The sequence below is a fragment of the Ceratotherium simum genome, chromosome 11, assembly GCF_057802395.1.
Source record: "Ceratotherium simum simum isolate JZ-2026a chromosome 11, ASM5780239v1, whole genome shotgun sequence".
Classification (NCBI taxonomy): domain Eukaryota; kingdom Metazoa; phylum Chordata; class Mammalia; order Perissodactyla; family Rhinocerotidae; genus Ceratotherium; species Ceratotherium simum.
In genome coordinates, this window is record NC_141910.1 from 50449918 (window position 1) to 50472287 (window position 22370).

A 22370-nucleotide genomic window follows, 5' to 3' on the forward strand; every position below is an offset into this window, starting at 1 on the left:
TCCTTCTGGATCTCTGTCTCAGGGAGTGAGCTTGCAGCATGTGCATGAGGACAGGCTGGGTCGGGAGTGAGCGTTCTGGTCTTGGGGCAATGGGTAAAGTGCCACAGACCCCGGCTGGAGCGCTGCAGACTTCCTTTTGCAGCTCTCCCTGGTGAGGGATGGAGAAAGGGACAGGCTCCGGGCCAGAAGCACTTAGGTCATAATCCAGTGAGAAAAGACATGGCGCAACGTTCCCCTCGCTGGCCACCAGGACTTGGAGCAGAGGATGAGCACTAGGGAGCTTGGCAGAGCCAGGCCACTGTGCCTGCTGCTCCAGAAGAAAAAGCCACCAACAACCAGAATGAGGGATAAGAATTCGAATAGCTCACACTTACTACATTAGGGCCTTTGGGGCCCATGGACAGAGTTCAGGTGGTCTGTGAACTGGGACGGGAAAATATTTTACATCTTTATTTTCACTAACCTTCAGCCAAAATTTAGGATTTCCTGCTATTATGAACGTAGGCGACAGATAGGTAGCGTCTGTCATTTGTCACCAGCGGAAATCACAGATACTTCATATCACAGTGTGCTTGTGGCAGGTGTCTTAAATTACTGTTTAAGCTCATCACGACTTCAGGAGGATGGTGGTGGTTAGACCTGTCACTAGATCTTGCCGAACGTGTTAACAAAGAAGCACGTGCGTGATGATATCACAAATTTGAGGGTTTAAAAATATTTTGATCACTGTATTTCCACGTAATTGGCTTCCTTTCCTTTGTATTCCAATGTATTCTGTTTTATGCATTTAAAAATGTTGCTCTGAGGAGGGGTTCATAAACTTCATCAGATTATCGTGACGAGGAAGTTCAGGACCCGCTTCCCCTGCATAAACTGGCATCATCCTCCCGCCCAAACGGCCAGTGTGGCGGGTGCAGGGCTGGGAGTACCCATGGGTCCTGCAGACATTTTGTGGGTGCAGATCCCTTTGTTCAAACAAAAGTGTCTCAGGAAGCCCAGCCCATCATATGAAGGTGGAGGTGCTCTGGTTGGATTGGGAATCGGGGGTTCTTGGGGCTGCCTTACCCCTCCATCCACCCCTCCCCATCAGATGTCCTCCCTCCCCTCCTCACCTTCCCAGAATGCTCCGTGGACTTCCTAGATGTCCACAGAGCCCATCTACGAATCATCAACCTAGTGCAGCCCCTCTCTGGGAACCAGAAGAGCAGCGCTAAGGGCTCATCTTGTTGGTGGCGTGCCTTCCACTCTGCCTTGCTCGTGGGAAGTCCTCACTGTAGGCAGGTCTGGGGGGTGGGGGGATGGGGGATGTCAGTTATAAACCCAAGGGGAGGCCTCCCATGTGTGCATGAAAAACACCAGGAGAGAGAAGGGGGATCCTAGACCAGGACACTCTCCACAGCGAGCTCTGGGTTCAAATAATGGTTCCCCCACTTACCAGCTGTGTGGCCTCAGATTTCATCTGTTAATTAGTAATAATAATAGCCCCACCTTTAAAACGTTGTTTGGGGGATTAAAGGAAATACACATGTGAAGAGCTTAGCCGGCTCAGTCAATTCCTTCTCCAACCCGATCCCTTTCTCTGGGGAAGAGGTTTCTACCTGCCACAGCCTCCTCAGGCCACACACTCTCTCCCGCCGTTGGCCTCTGAGGTGACCTGACAGAGATGACCTAAGAGCTTGTTGTCACCATCCAGGCCTGAAACACCCAGTCCTCCCTGTCTATCCAAACACGGCTTTCCCAGGGTGTTTTGGTAGCAGCCGCAGCCGCTCCCCCAGATGGCACACACTGCAGCTATTATCTAATCATCTAATAATTAGCTTGACATTTAGAAAGCGCCTCGAAGGCTTTGGGTGACAGTGCTGTTTTCCAATGCAAGGAGACTGTCGTTTTGCACCTGTGTCAGGCAAGACGCGAGCAGAAGGGAAAAGTGACCCAAGGTTCTGCGTGGCTCGACAGTCCTTAGCATGTTTAAGCAGGGGCAGATTATCGGGGAGCTAAGGAAGCATAAACTTCAAGGCCCCTCAACTGCACAGTCCCAGGTTTTCTGTGAAATTTGCAAAAGTAGTGTATGTTTGAACTATTTTTTCCTAAAGACGCTCTCCAAAATTGTTTAAACTTCTGGCTCCACAAAACCTAATCCACCCTTGGATTTAAACCAAAGTTGTCTCTTGGGTCTGCCCTGCCTGGAAGCTGGCCTCGCCTATGGTTACTGTTAAGGACTGGCAAATGAATTTAGGGGTGCCAGTCATAGAGGGGGTTAAAAAAATTGGTCATTTTGCAGGCGCAGATGAGCCAGGATTTGCAGTCCTCAGGGAGTCAGGGTTCCCTGCTCCGCCACCTGCTGGCCGGGAGACTTGGGTGCAGCCACATAATCTCTGAGCTTAGGAGTCCTGGGTAAAAAGGAATTGAGAAGCCTGATCTGCCCACAGCACGAGGTTGATATAAAGAGCAAATAGGTTATCTGTCAATGTGCTGAAATGGCGGTGTTCGGGGTGATTACAAAAACACACAAAACACTGATTTAGAGATGAAAAGGCCAGAGATAAACTCCCCACCTCAGCCCCTGGCAAATCATTGCACAAGGTACATAGCCTGTGTGTGCCTTACTCGACTAAGAAATAAAATGGGGAACACAAAATTCCCACCCCCACCATCATCAGCAGGAGTACAGAGGCTGGGAGGAGAGAGCAGCCGTCTGCCCTGACACCTGGAGCATCACAGTCCTCCAGCTTCTGCAGCCTCAGACCTCTTGGAGTAGCCCCTGGAACAGATGACCAGGGAACAGCACGTGGTTTCAGCCAGGACATGGAGGAGAGAGGTGAGAAGTGAATGAACAGCTCCCACAGCAACAAGGCCAGGCTCTGTCATTATTTCTGTCTGTAGCCCCACATTCCAGCTGGCCTCAGAGCCCACAGCCCTCTGATGCCTTCCCTTCTATTTTCCCCACATCTAATCAGTTGTTAAGTCTAAAATTCCCACCCTCAATATCTGCTGCTTTGTTCCTCCTCTCGATTCCTGCAGGGCATCATCCGTTTCTTATATGGCTGAGAGCAACAGACATCTAATGTAGGGCATCCCAACGAACAGGCTACAGGTGTGCTGAGAGTGCCATCCCCTCAGCCCTCGGGGCGGCTGGACCAGGCTTGGCGAGGCTGGAGCCTCTAGATCAGAATTTTGCAGCCTCGGGAAGCCTCATTTGTTAATCTCAGTGTGCAATTCAAATGTCATAATTTTTTATGTTGCTTCCATGTGGGAAATTTGGGGAACGACCAGTCTCCCAAGTGCCCCTTTCTGCCCACACAGACCCACCCTAGGCACTGTGGCCAGATACATCTCTGTGGGGTTCAACTATGATAGTGCAGCTTGCCTTCAGAATGGCCATCAAGATTCTGCATGCTACGGAAGTTCCTGAAAGCTACAAGGGCAGGTGAGCAGACCCAACCCCAGGGTCCTTCTTACAGTGTGGGTTGAGTAGATGTGTGGAGAAGACAGCCCTGCAGGACATCTGGGGAGGTCACTCTTTCTGCTCTTTCAGCTGGGATGGTGGTTCTCAAACTCTACAGTGTATATGTATCACCTGCTGTGCTTGTGAAAAATGCAGACTCCAGGGCCTCCTCCTGCCCCACCAAAATTTTCTATCAGTGTGTTTGCAACTAGACCCAGCAGTCTGCATCTTTGGGAGGCACGCTGATTGTGGACACAGGTGTTACACAGACCTTACTTTGAGAATCTGCCCTGATGATCTCAGCTAACCAGCAGATTTGGCCCAGGTGGTTCAAAAGATGAACCAACAGCAAACAGGCAGGAATTTGCAGTAAAAAGCTGTGTTTCAGCCTAAAACTTCTAATCAAACATATCACTTTGAAAAAATATATAAGAAAAAGGGATCATTAAAATGTGGAAACCAGTTGAAAGGAAGACCCCCTGAGAAAACAAAAGTTACTCTTCCCTAAGAACATTCTCCAGAAAGGCAAACTGCATGGAAAAGATAAAATGTAATCCCCCCCAAAAAAGAAAGTCTTGAAACTCTGGAAAGAAATTCTTTATAATCTATAACCAAGGCAGCCCATTGGGCAGACAAACCCAGCAAACTGCTCTCTAAAATGTGTCAAGACGGCAGTTAGACTAAGACATGGGATACATGTGTGGCCAATGCTGAATGGCCAGGGGGTAAATGCACGAGCTCCTTTAGGAGGTTCCCAGAGTGGAGAGAACGTCGTGGATGGCACTATTACCTGCAGTGTGGGCGATGCCTCAGCAACAACTCCAGCCGGCTCAGGGACCTGTCCCCCCAGTCAGCTGGATGGCTCTACGGGCTGTCACGACATTTTCTGCTTCCCAGATGGAGGCATGGCCTGGCTCACAAGAATGCCATGAACTCATCAGACACGTGGCGCTGAACATTTGAAATCTAGACGAACTTGAAAACATAGCTTGCCTGTTCACCACGATTTTGGGGGGATGTTTGGATCTCCCAGTTGCAGATGTTTGCCGCTGCGGGTTGTTGCGGCTGCTTGTTCCTCTGCCTCCTTTGGCACACCACATGAGCCATTTCATCACAGTTCAAAACTCCGCATGGCACGTGGAGTGGAGCGGAGGGCTCGGGATCTGTTCTGGGTGTTAAGGGGCTAAATAGAGACCCAGGGGCGACTGCGGGCTTCTGTCAACCAGGACAAAAGCTGTGGCCCTTCCTCCTTGCTGGAGGAAGACTGGGATGTGGGTCTGGAAGGGGCAGCACCATCTGGTTTAATAGCACCTGATTTGGGCTGGTTCAGTAACAGTGGGACGGGCACCGCTGACAGTTTCCCCAGAGGAAAGGTGGGGTTTCTTGGCTTGCATCTCCATGAGGTCTCAGTGAACCGGCTCAGCAATGATGATTCAGGAGGAGGCTGAGAACCAGCGTGAGGAAGTGGTAGAGAAGAAACCTATTTTCAGCTCTTATGTGACGCACTATTTTTATCTGGGATAAAATATCTGTCAAGAAAAGAAACACAAAAGGCTCAATGGGCTCCTTTTAGAGATGCACTGAATACTCGTCTTGGCAGAATGTAGAATAGCCAAGTGTTAAATACTGAGCTGAAGCCAAATATTGCCATTCTAGATATCCTTGGGAATACAATAATAAATATGAAATTTTACTTTGTGTGTAATTAGTGCTGCACTTTTATTATTAACATGTTTAATGTTCAGATTTCTAGTTTGACCTTACAGTGCAGGAACAATGTCTGAGCACCGTCTGCTGTGAGTGGCTCCACCCGCACACTGTGATACACACTTGCAACACTCACTAGACACTCGTCCTTCTGAGGTTGCTCTGCCGATATAGGCTGCTCATGATGGTGGTGTCGTCCAGGTTCTCAATTTTCCTTTGTCTTGAACTATAACTGACTAAAGACAATTCCTCTTCAACTCCTGGATGTAAAGAAGTCTCAACCTTGAAAGACTCATGGCACATATTAAATTAAATAACTAAAAATGAAATGCAGCTCTTATGGGTTAATTTGTTTATTATTACAGGTGCTTATTATACCAAAGAATTCTATCAAAATTAGAAGTGTAATAATCTAAGCTCTATTATTCTGCCTTGTGTTATTAATTTAATGGTTATAAACAGCACTACAGGTGACCACCATCAAATCCTCATTCAAGATCATTTCGCCACGGGGAGCCTCAGAGAGGGGCGCTGGGTGGAGCCTCAGGGATCAGAGTCTGGTGTGCGTTTAGAGCACAGAGCCCAGCCTCCAGGATGCTGCCTGCACTGAGTAGGCCTTCAGCACATGTCTGCTGAATGAATAAGTGGCTAAGTAGATGAATACATGAATGAATGAATAAAGATGTAAGGCGGAGCCAAGCTAAGAAGAGTCTGCACCTGGAGGCTATACATGCACTAGGTAAGGTGAGGTTCGAGGGCACAGACCTGGAGCAGGCAGGAGGACAAAGCCAATCCTTTTGGGAAGTCACAATATATACAGAGAAGATGGGACAAGTGGGAGATTGTGACAGGGCAGCCCGACCAGAGGTGGGGAGTGGGTGTCCTGGTAGGCAGTCAATGGGTGTCCTGAGAGCAGGAGACACGTGAAGGTGAAACAGGGGTACAGGGCCTCAGGAGCAGGACTCTGACCCCAGCCAGGGTGAGTCGTAGAGGAAACAGAACTTGGGCCACATGTCAAGGCCCAGAGGATCCAGATGGCAACTGGAACAGGAGCTGGAGGAGGGGCTTGGCCACCAGACTAAAGCCTTTAGTAGACCTGAGATCAAGGCCAGGAAAGGACCCTCGCCAGGCTGGCTACTGAACTTTAAATCTTCCCCAACTGAGGAAAGGGTCTTCCCAGAGACAGCAGCAGGGCTGGGCCTACATGAAGATGACCAAGCCGTCCCAGGGAGGAGTCTGGGAGGCTATAAAAGCATGAGGCCAAACGGGCCATTGCACTCAGTGGAGAAGGTAAGCCCAAGCATTGCAAATTACCTCAGGCTTTGATTTAATGTGTAACTAGCTGTCCTGGGCTCTGACTACTTTAATTGATAATCAACTGACCAACAGTGACTTGGAGAGGCCTGCAATGTGCCCAGCATTGCACTTGGCCTGTTAGGGATTGGAGGCGTGAATCAGTCATTGAACAGTTGAGTTTATACTAAATATGCTTAACGTGTCACTATACACAGAGAAGAAAATGAGGCTGTAAAAGGGCTACCACCAGAAAGTGCTGCAGATGGGCAGCAGAAGTCAGGGAGGGCTTCCTGGAGGCAGTGGGATATGCCCTGGACCTGCAGGACATAGGACGATGGAATAGAAAGAGAAGAAGATTTACTACTGAATCCTTTGCAATTCCTGACTGCTCAGAACGCACCCCTCAGAGCTAAGCATGACAATTGACTAAACTGCAAGAAAGCCAAGGGAAGGAAAAGAAAATTAACCCTTGCCTGGTGTGCTTGCTGAAGTCCATCTCATAAGTGAAAACCCTGAGGCACAACAAGGTCACAGCCAGTGGTGCAGTCAGATGCGCAAGGGCACTCCAGTGCCATAGGGTCCGGACCCCACCATCTTCGCTAACAAAGGATGCCCTCCATCCTCCTGCTGACTGGGGAGCGGGCTGTGGCTTTGTGGTGAAGGTTTGGGCTTGTTTGGTATGTTTGGGTTTTTTCTTTGTTTTGTTTTGTTTTGAAAGGGCTACTGAAGAAGGGAAAAAGGAGGAAATGTCTTTTATTCCTCCAGTGGTAGGACCAGTTCTGCCCTCAGACACAGGAATGAAGGCCCCTCTCTGGGCCATGCCAGTTAGCAGGACCCGCTGTGGCCCTCCCCACAGGCCATCACGGCACGATGGTTGTTTTAGTTTCCTATTGCTGTTGTAGCAAGTTACCACAACCTTAGTGGCTTCAAGCTACACAAATTTATTAGCTTAAAGCTCGTGGGTCCAAAGTCTCACTGAGCGTCGACAGGACTGCATTCCTTTCTGGAGGCTCTAAGGGAGAACCCGTTTTCTTGCATTTTTCCAGCTTCTAGAGGCCTCCGGCCTTCCTTGGCATGTGGCCTCTTCTATCTTCAACGCCAATAATGGCCGGTCAGGTATTTCTCACATTGCATCACCCCGACCTTCTCTTCTGCCTCCCTCTCCCACTTTTAAGGGCCCTGGTGATTACATTGGGCCCACACAGATAATCTATGATACAATCTCCCTATCATAAAATCAGTTGATGAGCAATCTTAATTCTGTGTACAACCTTAAGGTAACGTAACATATTTGCAGTTTTCGGGCCTAGGATGTGGACATCTTTGGGGGGCCATTATTCTGCCTACCACAATTGCCAAAGTCAGAGGATAGACTATATTTTATCTGACAACCTGTTGACTTGGTTTATGATTTTCGGTATTGAGAGATTGGTGTGTACTCTTGCCCCGGACCCTGCAAACATTAGGGCTGCTCTGGTGGGAGCAGGGGCTGTCCGGGGTGAAAGGTCCTGCAGCAGCTCCTAGTGGAGTGAGGAAGTGCTGAGGACTCCCCATCTTTGGCCAGCAGCTTCCTCTCTGGACACAGTTTCCAAGGCTCCCCCAGCCTGTGGGCCTCCAGAGGAACATGTCACCTTCATCATCTTATCTCTGATTCAAACTCTGACTCCCAACACTTTGCTCTCCTTACGATAGCATTCCTCCCAAAGAAGGTAAATTTCCAGTTCTCTTTGCTGTTTGCTTTTACATAAAAAGGGTGGAAGCAAGGGAGGAAACCTCCCACTCATCCAGCCCCAGTAGTACAGACACATCAAAGGATGCCAGGCCCCTCAGGAAAGCAGAGCACGGCTTACATCATCCTGCAGCACATTGCTAAGCAACTGTGGGATCAACATCTGTTTCCATGGAGATGTCACTTCATCTTGTTCTCCGGGCAGAGCAGAGAAGAGTGTCTGGGAGGAATGAATCTGCTGGGCTGTGCCACAGAATAACAAACTCTGGTGGCCATGAGCAAAAAAACTATAATGCAGGTGAAAGGTTGATGAGAGAGAGTACTAGAATGAGAAAGAGAGGGAGAGTGGGCCCTGGGTGGGTCCAGTGGGGAGTGACTGGCAGGACTCAGACCGAGGCACACATTACCCAGCCCACCCCTCTCAATACAGAGAGTAGCCGGAAGAGGCCTCAGACTCCTGCCCAATCTTATACACAGTTCACAGGCCACACTGCAGCCAGAACCCAAGCCTTGTGCCTCCCTGCCTAGGATTCACACCCGTTGGAAGGAAGGCATTAAGGAGCAATAATACTCTTTGTCCTGTTGGTTCCAGGCAAGCAAAGACGGTCTTGCTCTATGCTTTACTTTGGCCTGCCAAGCACAGTGCCTTCCGGGGATGATGGCTCCACTCACCTAAGACAAACTTCAGTGCTGCAAGGCATGGCCTCTGAAACGACGATGGCGGAGGGGAATGGGAGGGAAGTAGCGTTCCCAAGCCCTCACCATCTGCCAGGCATTGCACTATGCACTTTTTACAAGGTGTCGCAACTAATCCTCGAATTCCACCTGTGGAGTGTTACAGCCTCATTTTACCGGCAAGGAACTGCAGCTCAGAGAGGTGAGGTGGCTTATTCAATGTGATGATAATAATAGCAAAATTTTCTTTCTTTTTTTTTTTTTTTGGTGAGGAAGATTAGCCCTGAGCTAACGTCTGCTGCCAATCCTCCTCTTTTTGCTGAGGAAGATTGTCCCTGGGCTAACATCCCTGCCCATCTTCCTCTACTTTATATGTGGGACGCCGCCACAGCATGGCTTGACAAGCGGTGCGTCTGTGTGCGCCTGGGATCCAAACCTGTGAACCGTGGGCCACTGAAGCAGAGCACGAACTAAACCGCTACGCCACTGGGTAGGCCCCAATAGCAAAATTTTAAACATCACTTACTGTGTGCAGGCATTGTTTGAAGCTCCTTACAAACAATTCATTTTGTCCTCACACCGAATCTATGAGGGGTATTATTATCCGTCAGTTAATAAGCAGAGAGCCAGGATTTGGAGGCCGGGGTACCCTTGCCTCTGCACGTGCCACCCCCACTATGAACACTCAGGTAACAGCTGAGGAAGTCCGGGTCAGGCACACAGGATGAGTTGACGATGGATTGGATGTTGGAATGGGATGCCGAGTGGGATTTCTCCTCGTGTCCCAGAATTGCAGCGAGGGATCCAAGCCGAGGGAAAATGGCACTGAGGTCCCCGTGTTCTGAGTTCAGAACCTCACCTGTGGTGGTGCCGGCCCCTGCCTGCAGACTCAGGAAGAGAATTGCCTCCCACCAAGCACCAGTGCTCTGCCCACCCTCCCACTGGCAGGGCCAGAAGGTGCCAGAAGAGGCCCGGGGGAGGGTGGGGAAGGCAGGGCCTTCAGGGGTGGACGGAGCTCGTGGTGACAGGCTCCTCCCCTGCAGCCTGGTGAGGGGATTGTCAGAGACCCCCTGCTTACTGGAGCGTCTGCAGTGAGGGAGGCTGGTGGCCCGCCTGAGGCTGAGCCTGTGTTCACGGAGCTGCAGATCTGAAACCAGCACTGGGCTTCTCTGCAGCTGTATGGCAAGAGGAGCCTTAGGGTACGTTCTGGGAACACTGTCTGATGTAGGTCCTCCCCCACTATGGGGAAGAAGAGGGTGCAGGGTAGGTTCCTCTGACCCCCAATATCAGTGCCTACCTCTGGTCTAGAGATTTCCGAAGACAGAGGCCTGGTGATGTGGCTTTGCCGGAAGGGCTCCAAGTGACAGAGGTAGCGAGTCTCTGCAACAAAGATGGGACAGCCCCCATGTGCCAGTTCTCCTGGCCCTCAGAGAGCCCAGATGAATAAGCTAGAGGGTCCCAGGGACCATATAAATGAGCACTGAGGTCAGCGGGAGCCGGGAGCAGGGGACAGCTGGGACAAGTAACGGGGCCCGATGCGGAGCGGGGTGTGTGGGCGTATCCCTGGCAGGGCCGAAGGTAGGCGCAGCGGCCTCAGGAGGGGTATGGGACTCAGCTGTGGAAGGGACTATGGGGAGCCAACCACAAGCCCCAGAAAACCTTGAGCACCATCTCTGCAGAGACCACCACACCATCAGCACCTCCAGCACTGGCCAGAACCTGAACGAAGCCAGGGACACCCCCTCTCCACCACTGAGGAGGGGCCAGTCATGTGTCCAAAACCCCCTTGGCCTCCCCCGGGGGCCCTGGCCAGGGGGTGCCAGAGAGTAAGTCCTGTTGGGGGGGTTACAGTCTGAAGGCAGAAGCAGACAAGGAAGTAAAAAGAGAGAAAAAAGGCAGAAGTGTGTAAAGGGCGGATTCTTCTTCTCTTTTCCAAGCAGCTAAGCTGCAGACATGGACCCATTTGCACAGCGACGAGAAATTGAGCTCTGACTTGAGCCTGAGTGTGAAGTTTCAAGATAAACAGAATTGAGTCTGAAATACTGGAATGAGACTGTCTAGTAATCAAATGTCAGAAAGAAATGACATCTGGCCGAGATATCAGCGACACACACACCGGCTACCCAACCAGAAAGGGAGGTGATGTAGCCCAGAGGTGGGCAAACTACAGCCCTCAGGCTGAGGGTGGTTTTTATATTTTAAAGGGTTGGGGGGTGAGGATGGGCGGGGTGGGGAGATAGAGGGTGCTTATCTGCACCACTCGCAATATGTACTATCTGGACTTTACAGAAAAAAGTTTGCCGACCCTCTTTGTAGCCTAAGTGGGGAGGTGATGTAGGTAAAAAAAGTACAACTTTCATATTTTAAATTCTATATAAATCCTCTGTCACTTCTTTCACTCGACATTGTCTTCGGAAGCCTCATGCATGGTAGAGAGTGGTACAGTTGGTTTGTTTTCACTGCTGTAAACAAATTATTACAGTTAATTTATCCATTCTCCTGGTGAGGAACACTTAGATTGGTATACCGCTATCCGCCGCTGGGAACATTCTTGTTCATGTCTCTTTGGGTCCACGTGCCAAGTTTCTTTGGGATCTATACTTAGAATTGCTGGGTCAGGGCATATGTGCTTTGACTGTATAAAATAATGCCAAATTGTTCTCTAAAAATTTTGTGTCAATTGACACTTCCACCATTAGTGTTTTTGGGTTGTCTTTCCTTCACATCCTTATCCACACTTGGAATTGGCAGAGTTTAAATTTTTGCTAATCTGATGAAGCAAAAGAGTATTTCATGGTCTTAATTTGCATTTATCTCAACACAAAGAGGCTGTGTATTTTTTATATGCTTATGGCAATTTGGTTTCCTCTTTTGCTCATTTGATGTGTTATATTTTCCTTATTGATTTGTGGACGTTCTTTATATATTCTGGACATTAATTCTTTCTTAGTTTTATGGGTTGTAAACATCCTCTCCCAATGTGTAACTTGTGTTTTGCTTTAATTTTGGTGTTTTTTGAGCAACAAAAATGTTTGATTTTAATAAAATCAAAATTCCCCTTCTTTCTCTGAAGTTTGTGCTCTCTGTGACTTGTTTTAAAAAATTCTTTCCTGTGTAGAGTTGATAGAAAATTATAACACTTTTTTAAGTTCTGCTTTTCACATTTGGATATTTAATCCATCTGGAAATTATTTTTCGGTGTAGCAGGAAGTAAATATTACTTTTTTCCATTCAGATAACCAAATGTTTTCTTCCTTTTGCCACTGACTTATAAGGACACTTCTGAAATATAATGTTTCCACTTGACTATTGATCTATCCATGTGTCAATATCACACCATTGTAATTACTGTAACCTTATAAGTCTTAATATCTGGCCAGAAGAGTTCACCCATTCCTCTACCAAGTCCCTTTGCAATTTGGGGTCCTTCGTTTATTCAGTTAGATTCTACAGCCAGTTATCCGGTTCCATAAAAAAAGGGGGGGGAGGGAGGATTTTATTAGGATTGTATTGAAAATATAGATTAATTAGGAGATAATTAACACTGTTAGGATATTGGCTTCTCCCATCTACAAGTATGGTGTATCTCTCCACTTAGGTCTTCTTTGGTGCCCTTCAATAACATTTGCTTTTTATAAAAGTCTTGCACAACTTTGGTTAGGTTTGTTTCTAGGTACCTTACATTCTCATTCCATTTGTAACAGACAATAGATAGCTGTCCTCCACAGGTCTGTAACCCCCTTCCTTCATGTGAAGTTCTTGCTGGAGGTAGCTGCACAGCCAGAGGCTGAATATCTCAGCCCTCCTGGTACCCAAGAGTGGCCATGGGACGAGTGGTCCCAGTGGGACCTGATCAGAAAAGCAAAGTGTCCTCTGGCTGTCCCTTCTCCTGTCTGCCAGCTGGAAGCAGAGGACTTCAAGATGCTATGGGAGGCTGGAGCCACAAGGTAGAGGGAGAGGAGCCTGACTCTCAGAATCACCAACAACCAGGAACACCCACTTTGAACTAACGCTTGAACAAGAAATAAACTTCTATGCTTACGCCACTGACAATTTGAAGTTTGTTATAGCAGGCGGCTTTACCCTCAGTAATACTCTATTTGGGTAAGGTTTTAGCTCTATTTTAATATCATCTTTTCTACTCAATGTTGCTGATGAATAAAAATATAAGTATAAATGTTGTATGTATATTTGTATATTGATTTTATATGAAGAAAACTTTCTGAAGCATCTAATAATTTCTGTTCTCAGAGTCTACGTACAAAGTCATGTTCTCTGTAAAAATGACTTGTTTCTTCCTGTTCACTCCTTATATTTTTATTTCTTTTTCTCGTCTCACGGTCCTGACCAGGCCTTGACGCACTCTTATCTCACCTCTGATTATAACAGGAATCCTTCTGATGTTTCACCATTAAGTGTGAAGTTGGTTTCAGGTCAGGGAGAGAGAGCGTTTGTTGGGTTAAGGACGTTTCCTTTACTCCAAGGTAGCCAATAATTTTTATTATGAATGGGTGTTGAATCATAGTAAGTGCTCTTTCTGCATCTATTGAGATAATAACATCCTTTTTCTTTTTCATCCTGTCGTGTAGTGAATTACATTAATAGATTTCCTAATATTAACTGATCTTTACAATCCTGGGCTAAACTTGGTCATGAAGCATCATTTCTTTTATACATTAATGAATTTCTTTATCTAATATTTTGTACAAGGTTTTTGTACCCAGGTTCATAAGTGATGTTCAACTACAATTTTCTGTTCTCTTTTCTTGTTTCCTAGTTCTGATGGCAAGTTTTACCAGCTTCATTAAAGAATTAAAGAACACATCTCGTCTCTAGAACAGTTTGTATTTTTAAAAAGAGTCTATCTAGTCATAGAATTTTGTATGTGTCTGAGGTGGGGAGGGACAAGCCTATTAAGCCATCTGATGAGGGTTTCTTTTTTTTTTGTTTAGATCATTATTTAGTCACAATTTAATTTATTTAAATGTATATTCAGGGTTTATATTTCTCATTAAACAATGTTTAATTCATATTTTCTCTAGGATATTGTCTATCTTGTCTGGAAATTTACATTTGTTTACATAAAATTGTTCATAATACTTGTTTTTTAACCTGTATTTTTGTTTTTCCTAATATTATTTATGCCTGCTTCTTTTTTCCTGATAAATCTTGCTAGAGATTTTTTATTCATCTGTTCAAAGAACCAGATATGGGCTTCATTAATTCTCTCTACTGTACATTTGTGTTCTATTGTTTTAATTTCTTCTCTTAATGCTGTTGTTTCTTTCCCTCTTCTATTTGGATTTACTCTATTGCTCTTTTTCTTAAGCTGGATGTTAGCTTATTAATTTTCAGTCTTCCTAATTTTGTACTGTAAATATTAGGTTCTCCTCTAATTTCTCTCTTAACTGCATCCCACAAGTTTTTGATGTAATATTTTTACTGTAATCTAGTCATAAGAGTTTTCTAACTTCCATTTTGATTCTTGTACCCATGACTTATTTAGAAGTGTGTGTGTTGGGGCGGGGTGGGGGGGTGTTTTAATTTCTAGGTACATAGGGGTTTTATGTTATGTTTTCATCCCTGATTTCTAACTTAATTATGTTGTGTTGAGGTAATATGGTCGGTATGATACTGATCCTTTGAAGGTGATTGAGACTTGATTGGCTCATACATACTCAATTTTTGTAAATGTTCTGTATAGATAGATGGATGGATGAATAGATGGATAGATAGATGATTGATAGAAAGAAATTGAGAACGGTATAATTCGTTCTAAGTGTATTTGAGAAGAATATGTATTCTCTAATTGGTAAGTGCAAAATTCTACATATCCATTTAAATCAAGTTTGTTCCTGATGTTGTTCAAATCCTCTGTATCCTTACTGATTGTTTATCTTTATGATCTAACAATTGTGACAGAAACTTGCTAAGGATACTCATCATATGGATTTGTCCTTGCCTCTTTCACATGCTCTTAGCTCTGTCTATTTTTCCGGTAGTATGATGGTAAGATTTCTCTTTGCTACTGTTTCACTGGAGTATATTTTTCCAACCTTTCACTTTTGTCCTTGGGTGTCTTTTATTTATATGTTTATTTGGATCTCTTATGTTTTTCATATGTTTCTTGTCAACAGAATATTGATTCTTTCTTTCAACCAATCCAACAATTTCTATTTAAACCAGAAAGTTTAATTCCATTTAAATGTAGTGAGATGACTGATACAGTCAGATTCATTTCTATCAGAGATATCTTGGTTTATATATCTCTATATATGGATTGCTTTTTAATTTAACTTAATTTTGTTTTTTATAGCTTTGTTGAGATATAATGGACATACAATAAACTGCACAGATTTAAAGCATAAAATTGGATATGTTTTGCATTTGTGTTCACCCCCAGAACCATCACCACAATCAAGATAGTGAACATATCCATCACTCTCCTCTCAAAGTGTCCTCATTCCACTTTGTAATTCCTCCTTCCTGCCCTCCCTAATCCCCATCCCCAAGAAAATATTGACCTGTTTTCTGTCACTATAGATTAGTTTGTGTTTTATAGAATTTTATATTAATATAATCATAAATTATATACTCTATATTGTTTACTTATTCCATTTAGCATAATTATTTTGAGATTCACTCATGTTCATTCCTTTTTATTCCTGAGTAGTATTCCATTGTATGGGTAGACTTTAATTTGTTTATCCATTCAATAAATGTTGATGGACATTTCTTACAAATAAAGTTGCTATTTACATTTGTGTCCGAGTCTTTGTTATGGACATATCTTTTCATTCCTCTTGGTAAACACCTAGGAGTGAACTGGTTGAATCACATGGTAGAGGTATGTTTAACATTTTAAGAAACTGTCAGACTGTTTTTCCAAAGTGGTTGTACTGTTGTGTATTCCTACCAGTAGTGTATGAGAGTCCCAGTTTCTCCATATTTTTACCAAAACTTGATATGAGCAGTCTTTTTAGTTTCAGCCATTCTAATAGATGTGTAGAGGTATCTCAGTGTAGTGGTTTTAATTTGCATTTTTAATGTAGTTGTTTTAATTTGCGTTTGCCTAATACTTATTATGTTGAACGTCTTTTCATATGCTTATTTTCAATCATGTATGTTCTCTGGTGATGTGTCTGTTCAAGTCTTTTGCCCATTTTTCAGTTAGGTGACTACTGGTTTTGAGAGTTCTTTATATAGTCTGTGTAGAAGTCCTTTATCAGATCTATGCTTTGCAAATATTTTCTCCCACTCTGTGGTTTGTCTTTTTAGTCTCTTAACAGCATCTTTTGAAAAGCAGAGGTTTTTATCTTTGATGAAGTCAAATTTATCAATTCTTTCTTTCATGGGTTGTGCTTTTAGTGTTATATTTTTTTAAATCTTTGCCTAACCCAAATTTACAAATATTTTCTGCTAAGTTTTCATCTAGAAATGTTATAGTTTTAGGTTTTACATTTAGATCCATGATCCATTTTGAGTTAGTTTTTAGATATGGTATGGGTTGAAGTTTGTTTGTTTGTTTGTTTTCTGCATATGGATGTCTAATTGTTCCAGGACCATTGAAAAGAAGTCTTTATTCTCTATGTATTTGTTGATAGTTTCTACCGCAAAGTCTTGAAGCACTCACATGCTCTTTACCATGACCCTCCCCTGGGTGCTTTTAGAAAGATTGGGGGAAGGCAGAAGACCTTATATTTATTGGTGGCAATAGGCATGAAACCCAGATAATCAGCTGCCAGTGGACGGCAGGCACAAAACCCCACCCATATCCTGGCTCTTCTCTTTTACAAGGAAAAAGCCTTAAGCCACTGGAAGGACAGGAACAAGGGCCTAGGCAAAAATCCATTACCTCTGGTGGAAGATAGAAACAAAAACCGTTTGATATTAGAGGAGGGGTAGAACCCTTCTGCTCCCTGTCAACTGCTGGTGAGTGGCAAGAAACCACTCAGTTCTGGGATCCTGCACTGACTAAAGGCAGAGGTCCACTGTCACTTGGATTGGGGAGGATGGTGAGGCAGGAAGCTCTCCTCTGCCTAAGATGTTCCACAAGTACAAGGCAGGGTTTGGCTTCCACAAAAGTGAGAGGCAGGGATAATGAGAGCCAGGTGCACAGAGCCTGCCTAAGACTAAGGCTATATCGGAAAACCTGAGAGCCCCATCTGCCCCAACATAAGCACTAAGAGTCTGTATCTGCAGAAGAATATAGAGTCCTCCTCTGAGCTGTAGGCATGCAGGACCCCCTGAAAGGTGGGGGTAGGGGGAGTGGGGCAGGAACACCGAGAAGAACTTTCTGGCACCCCAGACCCCATACTAAATGCAAGGTAGCAGCAGCTCACCATTGGAGGAATTTGAAGTCTGTGCTGCAATGAGGTAAACTATAACAATTACAAAACTAAAACTCAGTACTGCTGCTAATTATAATTTATTAAATAGATTCAACTCCCCACACTAATAAAGGAATACCCACTTCCTGGCATAAATACTATTTACCTCAGGCTTTACTGTTATTCTAGATACAACATTTGGAACACATTTAAAAATTATAAAGACACACACACAATTACAAGACACACAAAAGAGACAGAAAAAAAAGCAACCTGTTGTCAAGAGATAAAATAATTCACAGAACCAGACCCAGAGATGACACAAATGTTAGAACTATCAGAGGCTTTAAAATAATTATGATTATTTTTGTGGGAAAGAATCTAATGGAAAAGACGGACAACATATGTGAATAAATGAAGAATTTCAACAGAGAAATGGCAAATATAAACAGTCAAATAGAAATGCTAAAATAAAAAAGATAAAGAATTCCTTTGATGGCTTATAAGCAGACTATATATGACAGAGGAAAGAAAGAATGAACTTAAAGATAGATGAGTCAATAGAAATTATCCAAACTGAAACACAAAGAGGCAAAATAATGGAAACAGCAACAGCAAATGAAGAAAGCATCCAATAGCTGTGGGCAATCTCAACATCAATGATCTAAAATTGGAGTTCCAGAAGGAGGAGAGAAAGAGAGTGGGGCAGAAGAAGTATTTGAATATATAATATCTAAGAATTTTCCAAAATTAACTAAAGCAACAAACCATAGTTCCATGAAACTCAGAGAACCCCACCAAGGATAAGTTAAAAAATAAAACAGGGCTGGCCCCGTGGCTTAGTGGTTAAGTGCGCGCGCTCCACTACTGGCGGCCTGGGTTCGGATCCCGGGCGCGCACCGACGCACTGCTTCACCAGCCATGCTGAGGCCGCGTCCCACATACAGAAACTAGAAGGATGTGCAACTATGACATACAACTATCTACTGGGGCTTTGGGGGAAAAAAAAAGGAGGAGGATTGGCAATAGGTGTTAGCTCAGAGCCAGTATTCCTCAGCAAAAAAAAAAAAAGAGGAGGATTAGCATGGATGTTAGCTCAGGGCTGATCTTCATCACCAAAAAATAGATAAATAAAAATAAAACAAAATGAACAAACAAAAACTAGATGCATCATAGTCAAACTGCTGAAACCAAAGATAAAGAGAAAATATTGAAGGCAACCAAAGGGGAGAAAAATGATATCCATAGGAGAAAAAGACTAGAATTACAGCAGACATTTTATCGCAAACTCTGCAAAACTAGACTCTGATAAAACATCTTTAAAATACTGGGTGGGAAATTAAAAAACCTGTCAACTCATAATTTTATACCCAGTGAAAATATCTTTTGAAAACTAAAACAAAATAAAGACTTTTTCAGACAACAAACCTGACTGAATTCATTACCAGCAGGTCTGCACTATTCAAAAATGTTAAAGAAAGTTTTGTAGACAGAAGGAATATATCAGATGGAAATTTACGTCTCCACAAAGAAATGAAGACTGCTAGAAATTGTAAAGGTAAGCGTAAATATAGCAAAGACTTTTTGTTCTTATTTTTAGTCTCTTTACAACAAGTAAAATGTATGACACCAGTAGCACAGAAGGTGGGAGGGAGGAAATGGGAGTATACTGAGAACTTCTTACTTGCTATGTGTAATAGTGTATTATTTGAAAGTTATTTATAGCAAACCCTAGAGCAATCACTATTTTAAAAACAGTGGAGATTTGAGTCACAACTAAAAATTTAAATAATATATGTTTTGACAATATATAGTTGTCATTTTAAGTGAAGGGGAAGTGTACAAAAGACAGAAGTAGAGTAGATTTGCGAACTGCTTTGTCTGTAACAGGTGGTGATGAAAGCTAACAAATCAAGCAATAAAAGTACGTGCATATTTAACATGGCAAAAATAAATAGGAATCAATACCTTTATGAACCAATATAGTTTGATAGAAGAAAGAGAAGAGAACAGGAAGAAAGAGGAGGCATGCTAGTTGGGTTCTGGTTTATAGAAGGGAACTAATATATTCTATCTACAGAAAGCTAATGATATTACATAAAGTTTTCATCATAAACACTAGAAAAACAAAAATCTCCTTCCTAACATGAGAAGAACCACATAGAAAAAAAACAAGGCCAAGAAGAAAAAGAATAAGAAATGAAAAGAAACCCACAGTGTGAAAGACTAAAAGAATTAAAGAAAAATAAAAAGGAAAAAATAAGAAGTGGGAGGTAAAATTGTACAATAAAACTCAGAAAAAATATATTGTCATGTCCATAAATGTAAGTGAGCTGAGTTTACCTCTTAAAAATATTTTTAGATTGGCTCACAAAGAAAAACCCAACTCTGTGCTGTATATAAAAGACACACCTAAAACAAAGTTATTCAGGAACGCTGAAAATAAAAGAATGGGAAAAGTTATGCCAGGCAAATGCCAATAAGAAAAATTCAAGAGTCATGAAGCTAATATAAGGAAAGGAAACTTTCAGGTCAAAGAAATCGTTAAACAAGTCGAAGAAAGACACTTTGTAATGCCAAAGGTTGTAATTCACAACTCAGAGGTAAGAATTCTGAATATTTATATGCCAGAAAACATTATAGCAAATTTCATACAGCAATGTTATAGGAAATATCAGGAGAAATTGACACTCATAGCAGGAGATGTTAATTTGTGTCTCAATCCAGGGCAGACCAAGAAAATGAACAAAAAGAAATAGATCTAGTTATAGTCAACCTTACCAAGATAGTAGGGAAAACGCTGTGCCCTAACAATGGAGAGCACACATTCTTTCCAATGCCCCAGTATGAACACTTGTGAAAACCTGTATGAAACCACCGAGAGAACCTCAATAAATAGCACAGGTGATAGTCTCTCATCACAATGTAATAAAACTAGAAATTAATAACAATATCAGAGAAAAATCCCTTTTATCTCAAAATTAATAACTCCCTTTTAAACTACTCTTAGGTTAAAGAGGAAAATACAAACAGAATTTCTAAAAACAATGATAATGTACATATATTAAATCCAATGGGAATACAAATAAAGCAGTACTCAGAGGAAAACTAATAATCCTCTGTAGATATATCAGTTTTTTAAAGAATAATTAAAACAGATGAATCAAGATCCAACTCAGAAGGATAGAAAAAGAACAGTAAATTAAGCAGAAGGAAGGAAAACATAAAAGCAAAGTAATTAATTTGATGACAGAGAAACATAGGACTAATAAATATAAAAGCTGGTTCTTTAAAAATAGCAAATAAAATATATAAGATATTAGTAACCTGATCAAAAAATAAAAAAGCAGAAGACACAAACAAAAAAGAGATAGGCAGAATAAATGCAGAAGAGAAAATTAAAATAATCATGGGAAACTGCTTTAGGTGACTATTACATAAATATATCTTAAACCTTGTGAAATAGAAGTCAGCTCAGGCCCAGAGGGGTTGCATGAGAACTGGTAGAGCCAAGACTGTGCCCCAGACTTGTGACCCCCAAGTCAAGGCTTTTCCAATACGTGCACCGTCTTCAGCCTGGAGCCTCCTAGGCCAAAGGCTGGGAGGTCTGGGTCCTGCCTAGTGTCTGCAGGAAGGGAGACTGGCAGAAAGGGGTGGCTCTGGATTTGTACAGCCAATGAAATAATCATCCATCTTTTCCCCAAGGGACCAAAAGACCCAGCCAGGCAGGATCCCCCATCTTTATGAAAGCCTCAGCCCTGTCCATCAGGATCAGCCAGCACACTGGCAGTAGAAACAGACATTGCAGCTCACAGTGCACCCCTATCACAGCTCTCTGACCTCTCTCCTCACTCAGCCCTGACTGCACCGCCATCTACCTGGGGTCCTCGCTCAGGCGCGGCACTCACGTCCACTACTTCCCCAGCTCTCCCACTTCCAAGGGCTAGATCCTAGCCGGCTACCATGCAGGCCTTTGTCTCTTCAAAAACCTGACACAACACCCGAGAGACGAGGGGTCGCACCAGCATCCTCAAACCCAGGTATGGAGTCCACCCACCGGAGAGCAGGCTGCAAGAGAGCTGAATGAGGAACAGCAGCCCCACAGGGATGCCAGATCAAGGGTGTGCAGACAGACACATGAATGTCCACTGTATGTGACACAGTGGGAGAGAGAGCTGTGGAACAACGTACTAAGTATGAGCCCCTTTGTCAACTTTTTTTGCTCATTGTAAGAGCAGAATGGAGAGAGAGAAAAATAAAGTGAAAATAAATTTTCTTTCCTATCCCCACACTCTGAGTCCAAGAAGCAAGCTCAATTATTAGCATCTCGTCTATTCTTATTCTTCCAGGATATTCCATACATAAAACAGCACATATATGTATATAAATAGGTTACACATACACACTCACACATTATATTAAATTTTAACACTAAATGGAGCCATTCATTCATTTGTCCAGGCACTTGTTTATTTTGAATGGACTAGATGGTAAGGATACAATGCATTCCCTGCTCTCAGTCCAGCAGCAGGTGCAGAAATCACCAAATGAGCACACAGGTGAAGGTGTAGTTAGAAACCGAGATCCAGTGAGGAAATACGTGTGAACGGCTGAACTGAGGAGTCCTGCGTGTGACAGCCAGTCTGTCGATATTTAATGGACAGTCACCAGCAAGCCGGGCGCCCAGACCTGGCCGTGGACACGTTCTCTTCGAGCCTCTAATATGCTTCTGATTAAGAACCAGAGCCGTGACTCACTGCCCTCGCCATCTGCTGCGCAGACTCACGTGACTCACGGCCCCCACCCCACCCCGTCCCCCAGGAGCGCTTCAGAGGAACAAGAGACAGAATTATTCCATGTGACTCGGGCACAGAGGCACAGCCTGGCCTGGCTCACGCCCACTGCTCCCTCCTGCCTGAAAAACCGTGGTGGGCATTGCTCTGGCCGCTGAGTGACACATCTTTTCAGGATGTGCTAATGGAGGGATCGTCCCCTCCCGGCAGGGGCCCTCAGAACACAAGTCTGGTTAATGTCCCAGGGCAGGAGCTGAGCTTGCCAGGGAACAGTGAGGAATTGAGGTTCAATCCCACCTCCTGCCTCTGCAGGGCCCTCCCTGTCCACAGCTTTCTGCAGACAGTCTCAAGTCTGGGTCTCCGGTCCTCTGCATGCCAAGGCCCAGGCAGGTGTA